At 40.0% G+C, this 10360-nt stretch overlaps 1 pseudogene; it reads left to right on the top strand.

The window, feature by feature from the left end:
- The first annotated feature begins 8038 nt into the window (after positions 1–8038).
- LOC126066726 (zinc finger protein 131-like) lies at positions 8039–9217 on the top strand (annotated as a pseudogene).
- Positions 9218–10360: the final 1143 nt, after the last annotated feature.

Raw genomic sequence — 10360 nt, 5'->3', positions numbered from 1 at the left:
GTCCCAAAGATTGTCTCTTACGTTTTCTTCTAGCAGTTTTATAGTTTTACATGTAGACTTAGGATTCATTTTTGAATTAATTTTTGTGTATCATGTAAGGTATAGATCAAGGTTCACCCTTTTGTGTATGGATAATCTCATTGTTTCAGCACCATTTTTTGATAAGATTGCTGAGTGGCCTTTGTACCTTTGTCAAATATCAATTATTCATATATGTGTGGATCTATTTGTGTGTTCTCTATTCTGTTCTATTCATCTATTTATCTCTCTCTATGCCAATACCACATTGTCTTAGTTACTGTAGCTTAAGGATTGGCAAATTTTTCTACAATGTATCAGATAGTAAATAGTTTAGGTTTTGTGGGGCACCTACGTGTGTTTTCTGTAGCTGTAGCATAGTATTATTATTATTTTTATACTTTTAAAAAATGTAAAAACCATTCTTAGCTTGAAGTCTGTACAAAAAACAAAAAACAAACACAACCCTGGCTGCATTTGGCCTGCAGGCCTTCATTTTCTGACAACTGCTGTAGCCTTATAATACATTTTAAAACTAGGTTTTAGTCCTCCAACTTAGGTCTTCTTTTTCAAAGTTGTCTAAAGGCTATTCTGGGTCCTTGGTGTTTCTATATGAATTTTATAGTCAACTTGTCAATTTCCGCAAGTCTTTTGGGTTTTGAGTGAGTGGTCTTTGTCTGATTTTGGGGTTACCTTGACTCTCCCGGTCAGTTTCAGGAGAAATGACATCTTAACAGTATTAAGTCTTCTGACTCATGAACATGGCCTGTCTTTCCACTTATCTAAGCTTCTTTAGTTTCTCTCAGCAATGTTTTGTAGTTTTCAGCATATAGGGCTTGTGTACAGTTTGTCACATGTTTCCCTAGGGACTTTGTATTTTTTGATACTACTGTAAATAGAATTTCTTTAAATTTCAATCTCTAATTTGTTGTTAATAGTAAATAGAAATAAAATAGATTTTTGTATATTGATTTTATAAACTGCAATCTTGCTAATTTTTAATATTTTTGGGGGGTAAATTTTATAAGATAGCTACAAAGACTACGAAAGGTTTCTAGATTTCTACAGAGACAGTCTTGTCATCTGCAAATAAAGACAGTTTTAATTCTTCTTTCCCATTCTTTCCTTGCCTTTTTGCACTGGCTATAACCTCCAGGGCAGTGCTGAATAGAAGTGATGGGAGAAGGACGTTCTTGCCTTGTTCCTGATCTTAAGCGAGAGCTGTCAATCTTTCATCATTAGGTATGATGTGAGCTGTAGGTTGTTTTTGCACATGACCTTTATCAAGTTGTGGATGTGCCCTTCTATAATTAGTTTGCTGAGAGTTTTATCAGGAATTAATGGAATTAATGCTGGATTTTGTCAAGTGCTTTTCTACATCTATTGAGATAATAATGTGATTTTTTATAATTTATTTATACTGTGCTCTTTGAATGTTAAATCCACCTTGCATGCCTGGAATCAACCCCAACTGGTCATGACATTTTTTCCTTTTTAATATGTTGTTGGATTCAATTTTCAGAGATGTTCTAGCTAGTGAAGCAGTAAAACTGCCAAAGTGTAAGTGGCATTTACACACAATGAATAAAGAAATCAAAATCAAAAGAACTCTTTGAAAGAAAGTGTGTTGAGTTAAAAAGATGTAAAAAATAGATGTTTAATATTTCTTTATTTCACGTGTAATATGACACAATACTGGGAATCATGGCCTAACCAAGTTGACACATATTTTTGGGGGACACAATTCAATCCATGACAGAAACCCTATGGGACCGCTATGAGTTGGAATTACTGGGTGGCAGTGGTTTTTTTTTTTGGTAATGACATGGAAAATCGTCTCGAAGAACAAATAAACCTAGCAAAGTATTTTTCATTGCAACCTAACTTATGTATGGATATTACTAACCTTGCAATTCTTTTCATAATATGTGCAATTTGAACATGATAGTGATTTGAGGAAGAATTTATTTTTTCAACTTCAGTGTTGGCAATTAAATTGACTCTGAACTGTATAAAACTGTGAAGAATTGCAGGGTTAACAAGTACGTTTTAGAGTTTAAGTTTTGTATAGAAGTATGTTCCGATGCTACTGTTGCAATGACAAGAAAATTTTTCTGGAGTAGTTACCCAGATTAAAGAATGTGGGCCAGAAGGAAAATCAATATACTGCTCCTTTACCAAGAAAGTCTTGCTGTGAAAAAAAACAAACCAAAAAAGTCAGCCAAAATAGACAACATGCTAAATGACATTGTAAAGACTGTGAATTGAGTAATAGGTGGTACATTAAATTCTAGATTATTCTCTTTACGGTGAGGTAGTATGGGACATGTATTCTAAGTTACTCTCATTGCCTGCTGAGGCAGAATAATTGTAGAGAAGAAAGGTCTTGCTGAACGTTTCTGCAAGATTTAAAACCTGTTAAGTTCCATTTTATTAAAGACGTGAATTAGACACCTGGGCGTGCTTGTTTCTCTGATGTCTTTGGTGATTTTAATGATCTTTATACTTCAAAAAAAAAAAAAAAATTTTTTTTTTTTTTTTTAATACTTCCGTGCAAGGAAGATGTGCAACCTGATTTTCAATGGTAGGTAAGATGAAAGGACAGAACAGAAGCTAGAAGCTTGGAAGATCAGAGTTTCTGTGGATTGTTATGACATATTTCATAATTTAGCAACAATTACCAATAAAATGGAGCCTGGTGACGCAGTAGTTAAGAGCTCAGCTGCTAACCAAAAGGTTGGCAGTTTGAGTCCACCAGCCGCTCCTTGGAAACCCTACAGGGCAGTTCTACTCTGTGCTGTAGGTTCGCCGTGAGTCAATGGCAATGGGTTTGGTTTTTGAGTTTTATCAATAAAATAGGACATGATCTTGATATTTCAAAAGCATAGAAAATTGTTCCCAAACACTTTACAGATTTTTACAGAATTTTTGCATTTTATTTCTCATTAAAAGAAGATCCACACGTAGGAAATTCACGATTGGGAATCCATTCCTTTCATTGAAAGATAATATAAATTTATTTATAACTTTGTAGGATAAGTTGTTGGAAGTGGCTACTGATGAAGCATTGAAAATGAATTTTGAAAACAAAACATTTCTTGCTTAATTTTGAATAAAAATGAGAAATGAATATCCTGAGCTTACTAAAATTACTTTTAAAATCTTTTCTTGTTCTCCTGTCAACCTCAGAGTTACTAAAACAAACACCGAAACAGCTTAGATATACATTATCACAGTGAGAAACATTGTGATTAATCCATCGTAGGTTAGATAGTTAACAAGCAAAAAGCACACTCAAATGTCAAATTAAGAACTTTTTAAAATAATTTTTATTGTGCTTTAAGTGAAAGTTTACAAATCAAGTCAGTCTCTCACATAAAAACTTATATACACCTTGCTACACACTCCCAATTACTCTCCCCCTAATGAGACAGCCCGCTCCCTCCCTCCACTCTCTCTTTTCATATCCATTTCGCCAGCTTCTAACCCCCTCCACCCTCTCATCTCCCCTCCAGGCAGGAGATATCAACATTGCCTCAAGTGTCCACCTGATCCAAGAAGCTCACTCCTCACCAGCATCCCTCTCCAACCCATTGTCCAGTCCAATCCATGCCTGAAGAGTTAGCTTCGGGAATGGTTCCTGTCCTGGGCCAACAGAAGGTCTGGGGGCCATGACCACCGGGGTCCTTCCAGTCTTAGTCAGACCACTAAGTCTGGTCTTTTTATGAGAATTTGGGGTTTGCATCCCACTGCTCTCCTGCTCACTCAGGGATTCTCTGTTGTGTTCCCTGTCAGGGCAGTCATCGGTTGTAGCTGGGCACCATCTAGGTCTTCTGGTCTCAGGATGACGTAGTCTCTGGTTCATGTGGCCCTTTCTGTCTCTTGGGCTTGTAATTACATTGTGTCCTTGGTGTTCTTCATTCTCTTTTGATCCAGGTGGGTTGAGACCAATTGATGCATCTTAGATGGCTGCTTGCTAGCGTTTAAGACCCCAGACGCCACTCTTCAAAGTGGGATGCAGAATGTTTTCTTAATAGATTTGATTATGCCAATTGACTTAGATGTCCCCTGAAACCATGGTCCCCAGACCCCTGCCCCTGTTACGCTGGCCTTCAAAGCACTCAGTTTATTCAGGAAACTTCTTTGCTTTTGATTTAGTGCCATTGTGCTGACCTCCCCTGTATTGTGTGTTGTCTCTCCCTTCACCTAAAGTAGTTCTTATCTACTATCTAATTAGTGTCAAATTAAGAACTTTTAATACTGATAAACATGATGTTCCTTCAGTGTGCCTATAAGCATTTAATATGTGGGCTCATTCTTTCACACGCAGCTTTGTTTAGTTATGATTACAGAATAATGAAGAGTTATGAGTATTTTTTTTATGAGTATAGTAGTAATTCTTTATTCTTCTCAAACACTCTTCCAATAAAGTGTCCAATTTTTGCCATTCTTTTCTTTTTTTCCCCCCTAGGTTATATCTGTTCTTATATTTATTAAAATGTAATCCGACGTCTGCTGAATATAATAGTAACATTTGGTGCTTGTGTTTTGCAAGTCTTTGTTTTTCTTCATTTTGTTTTTCTGTGAATTCATTTTAGAACGGTTTTAGGTTTACAGGAAAAGTGCAGAGAGTTCTCATACACCTCCCTATTATTAACATCTTTCATTAGTGTGGCCATCATACTTGGTAAAGTAGAGAGGGTCAGAGGAAAAGAGGAAGACCCTCAACGAGATGGATTGACGTGGTGGCTGCAACAATGGGCTCAGCATAACAACAATTGTGAGGATGGCACAGGACAGAGCAGCATTTCGTTCTGCTGTGCATAGGGTTGCTATGAGTTGGAACCAACTCAACAGCACCTGACAACAACAGCAACATTAGTGTGGTACACTTGTTACAATTAATGAACCGGTATTGATACCTTACTATTAACTAAACTCTATTTTTTTATACTTTATTCAGATTCCCTTAGTTTTTACCCAATGTCTTTTTCTGTCTTTATCCCATCCAGGACACCACATTATATTAGATTGTCATGTCTCCTTAGGCCTCTCTCGGCTCTAAGTGTCTCAGGCTTGCCCTGACAGTTTTGAGGAGTACTGGTGATGTATTTTGTAGAATGTCCTTCAGTTGGAATTTGTCTGCTGTTTTTCTCATTATTAGACTGGAGTTAGAGTAATTCATTTGTATTACATTTTACAAAAGTACTGGTGTGCGACAGATTAGAAATTAAAAACAAACACATAAACTAGTTGTTCCTCACAGATGGTTGGTGAAGCACTGCTCTGGTAATACTGGGGTTGCTCACAGAATTGAGGGAGGTGCTGGATGACCTAGGGAAATGGAGTTCCAGGGCGCCTCACCTCTGGTTTCCGGGGGCCCCAGGAGCAGGACCATTATTCTGATGGTGTCCCTCCAACATCTTTCAGTCTCTGTATCTCCCTGATTGATCTTCAGATTCCAGGAGAGGGTCTCTGATGAATTTGGCTTGGGTAAAGGCACTTTTTTTTTTTTTTTAAAGGCACTTAGTAAATATATCAGTTATGTTGGGGTGGGTTTGCAGGTGTGGGGCTTCATAACAGGGACGTCAGACTAGGGGAACTGTGACTAGAGCTCACTCACCCCCCACTTCCATCACAGCCTCTCCCTGGTTTCCATTTTTATTTACTACATACTCTTTGGAGCCCTGGTAGCACAGTGGTTAAGAGCCTGGCTGCTAACCAAAAGGCCAGCAGTTCGAATCCACCAGCCTCTCTCTGGAAAGCCTATGGGGCAGTTCTACTCCATCCTATAAGGTCACTGTGAGTCAGAATCGACTCGGCAACGGTTGTGATCAATGGGTTACACACTGTTTGCTTTCAAATTCCGAAAGCCCTAACTTCTCATTGTTCTCTCAGGGTGGGAATTCTTCCACTTCACAGAGTAGGATGGTGAGATCCTATGTACTATCTCTTCAAACAGTATAGACTGGGACAAGCAATCCAAGGTGGGAAGCTAATCTCTATTCTCTTGTTTTAATCAGTTAGGCCCATTTCTCGATAGGAAATGTGCGTAGCTCCAGTTTACCTCTTTTCTCTCAAATATATTTTCTTTCAAAGTTGTTCACTTTCAATGCCCTAATTAAATAAAAGAACTTGAAATTGTAAACACGATGCACAGATTTGTCCATTATGATATTTTTGCTAACTAGCAGGGTTATGATTTGGTTTTTCTACTTCCTTGTCCTCTGGGTCTCCTCGCCTCCAGTCCTTGACTCCTCGGTCCAGGCTGCACGAGGAGCTAAGGAGTCTCCCAGGAGGCACAGCTCACCTTATCACTCCCTTGCTGGAAACCCTGTTTGCCGCTTCCGTTGCCCAGGGTATGGTTTCGGGACCAGCTGCACCAGCGTCACTTGGGAACAGGTTAGACATGCAAATTCTCAGGTGCCACCCAACACTCACTGAATCAGAAACTCTGAGGGTGGGTTCTAGTAACCTGTGTTTTAAAAGTCCCTTGCGGTAATTCTGAAGCATACTGACGTTTGAGAACCCCCGGCCAATGGGATAGTGTCCCTGGGTGGTGCAAACAGTTTATGTGGTCGGCTGCTCACTGAAAGGTTGGAAGTTTCAGTCTACCCACAGGTGCCTAGGAAGAAAACCCTGGCTATTGACTTTAGAAAAATTAGCCATTGAAAGCCCTATGGAGCACGGTTCTACTCGGACACACAATTCTCTCATTTTCTGCTGTGAAATGTCTCCCTCAACTGGCCAGCTCCTACTGACACTTAACTCTCAGCTCAGGTGTCACTTCTCCAGGAAGCACCCCTCCTTCCTCCGTGTGCCCCATCAGGTGTTCCTATAACGTGTACAACTGAACACAAACTCATCGCATTAGACTCCTCTGTTTATATCTGCTTCTGCCATTAGACTGTGAACCCCTTTTATTAGGGACTATGCTTATTCATTTTTGATCCCCAACTCCTAACCCAGTGTTTGAGCCCTGATATATTGTCGGTTATTTGACAATCACTGAATGACTTATGAATGAATGAAACGCTAAATGAATAATTGCTTGTCAAGATTTCTGTCTTCTGGGGTTCTGCCCCAGCATTCTCTTTAGCCAAATAAAAATTCCCTTTAATTCACTAGACTTTGCAAGCACCTGGAGACGTCATTCTATTCCCGTTACTTTTGCAGGTTATCAGATTCAAGGTAAGTTCTTCCTGCCTTATTACTTCAACATTATGTATTTTAAAATCCCGGCTACCACAGCCCATGTGATAGCTGTGGGGCAGCAGTGCTCGTGCCAGCTGGACGCCAGTGGTTGGAGCACCAAGGCTCTTGCTGGGAGTGTGGAGAAAATGGAGGGCAAGCCACAGCCTAGGGGTAGGGAAAGGTGTGGGGCGATTTACGCCCTGGGAGGGGAGAGCAGGGAAGGAAAGGATTTGAGGGAGAGCAAGAAGAGTGGGAGGGTCAGGAACTAGAGCAAGCCAACTGCTGTGGAGGCTGAAGAGACAATGGAATGCCTTCAGGAGTTCCATGAACGTCATAACATGATCCTGGACTGCTGGAATGAACAGCGAGAGCCGCACGGTTTACTGACATCACCCTGATTATCGATGGGCACCATTTTAAGGCCCACAAGGCTGTTCTGGCTGCTTGCAGTAAGCTCTTCTACAGATTCTTTCAGGGATTTACTCAGGAACCTTTGGTGGAGATGCAAGGTGTCAGTAAGATGGCCTTTTGTCATTTCAGAGCAAAGTCAATGATACAAGGAGGAGAAGAAGCCAATGATGTATGGAAAGCTGCAGTTTCTACAAATGCTGGAAGGCATCAAAGCCCTTAAAGTCAGGAACAGAGAAAGTGCAGCTCCACATGAGGAAAATAAACACAGGAAAAAATGAGGCAAAAAAAAGTTTGCAGAAACTTCCGATGTCGTCACTGAGTCATTGCCATCTGCAGAATCAGAACCTGTTGTAATTGAGGTGGAGGCTGCGGAGGGCACAACAGAAGTGGAGGATGAAGGCCTGGAAACATTAGCCGAAGTGCATTCAGAGCACAGCTTCCTCTGATGATGCCACTTTAGCTCTGTTCACGGATATTACCAGCAAGTACCGTCAAGGTGACAGAAAAGGGCAGATTAAAGAAGAAGATGGCGGTGCATCTGACCCCACGAACAAACAGGGGCGCATGAAATCACACTCCACTCAGAGTTTCAACTGTGAAATGTGCAATAAAAGGTATACTCGGGAGAGCGCCTGGAAACAACACCTCAGTTGTTAGCACCTTGAAGAAGGTGGAGTCAGTAAGAAGCAAAGAACTGGAAAAAAACTCACATCTGCCGGTACTGTGAGGAATAGTTTGACCACTTTGGACATTTTAAAGAGCATCTTCAAAAACATACAGGTGAAGAACCTTTTGAATGTCCGAATTGTCATGAACGATTTGCTAGAAATAGCACACTCAAATGTCACCTGACAGCATGCCAAGCTGGGGTCGGGACAAAAAAGGGAAGAAAGAAGCTTTATGAATGCCAGGTCTGTAACACTGTGTTCAACAACTGGGACCAGTGTAAAGATGGCTTACTAATTCACACTGGAGATAAACCCAACCATTGTACTCCATGTGATTTGTGGTTTATGCAAGGAAATGACTTAAGGAGGCATCTTAGTGATACTCACAATATTTCAGAGTGTCTGGTAACCAAAGAAGTTCTTTCAGTGGAAACACATGTGTAAACCGAACCTGTAACATCAATGACGATTACAGACCAAGTTGGTAAGGTACGTGGGCTACCACTGCTTCAGGTCCAGGTAGATTCACCACAAGCGACCGTGGAACAGTTTCATCCAGGTCTGCTCCAGGACGGCCAAGTACACGAGTCACACAAGTGAGCTTCTAGAGCAGGTCCAGGTGAGTTACCTAGAAGTGGCGCAAATTCATACTGAAAAAGGCACAGAAGTCCACGTGGAGTTGCTGCATGTTGAATGGGTAAATCAGATGCTAATGGAAGTACAAACTGAGTTCTAGAAGCAGACTTGGATCAAGTGACCCCTGCAATCATGAACCAGGAGGAGAGAAAGCCTTGCCAAGCAGTTACTGCTGAGGATGCCGGGGAAGATCGAGAGAAGCTGAGGGTTTAGAGACCACACCAACAGTGGATTTTCAGGCTGAAAAGGCAGGGAATGAAGACAGAACAGTGCTGTCAGTTTTAAAATGAAATAACAAATGAATATATTTTTAAATTTACATGTTGGGTTTTTCAGCTGATTATGGGCAGTGTGACTGTCCTTGTTTACAGGAAAGTGGACCAAAGTTAACTATTTCCTGTTTTGCTGGCTGTTTCTATTGATACACGTCAGTTTCTACCCCACTTAATGCCACAGAAGAGGGAACTTTTCCATAAATGAATGGGAAACTTTGCGAAAGTATATATCTGGAAACATAAATGTGTTATATTCTTATTATGTAGTTGGGTATGAATGTATCTATTTTCATTGTGGCAAGGGTTCTCCCTTCTCTTTCCCAGGTCATACTCTTCCTCAAATTTTTTTCCCTATTGTAAAATCAAATGTAAAATCAGCAGAATACATGTTTATGTATTCTAATGCATGTTAGAAAATTGAATACATAGGAAACGCAAGGCTGCATGAAGAAAAGTGCACTGTTATTGTGCAGGTAAATTTTAGCTTCTGGCTTCCCTTTAGTTTGAATAACATTCTTGTCTACCCCAGTAGTCACAGATGCCAACTCTGCAACAGGAACAGAGTCGCGGTGGCAAAATTTCTAGAAGGTTAAAAAAAAAACAAAAAAACCACCCCTGTACCTTTTCAAAACCAACTAAACTTCTGTAAAGTATCTCTGGTTCTTTCAAAGTTTGTGTGGTAAGGAACAATGTAGTTGATGCTATAGTATTTTATATTTTTGCTTATAAATGTCAACCACCAATTCTTTTTCATTTAAGTTAGGTTGAGGAATTTTATTTAATGGTAGCTGAATGGGCCATTTTCAAATGGGAAAATTCATTTACATCTGTGATAAACTTTATTTTGTTGAAAAGATTGCACTAGTATTTTACCACCTGTCATGGATAGAATTGTGTCCCCCCAAAATATGCATCAACTTGATTAGGCCTTGATTCCTAGTGTTGTGAGGTTTTCCTCCATTTTGTGATTGTAATTTTCCTATGTGTTGTAAATCCTAATCTCTGCCTGTGGTTAATGAGACAAGATTAGATTATATTAAAGAGGATTAGGGTGGGATTGTAACACCCTTACAGAGGTCACATACCTGATCAAATGTAAAGGGAATTTCCCTGGGGTGTGGTCTGCACCATGTTTTATCTTACAAGAGATAAAATGAG

The sequence above is a fragment of the Elephas maximus genome, chromosome 24, assembly GCF_024166365.1.
Source record: "Elephas maximus indicus isolate mEleMax1 chromosome 24, mEleMax1 primary haplotype, whole genome shotgun sequence".
NCBI classification, from domain to species: domain Eukaryota; kingdom Metazoa; phylum Chordata; class Mammalia; order Proboscidea; family Elephantidae; genus Elephas; species Elephas maximus.
This window is presented reverse-complemented; position numbering and strand designations above follow the sequence as displayed.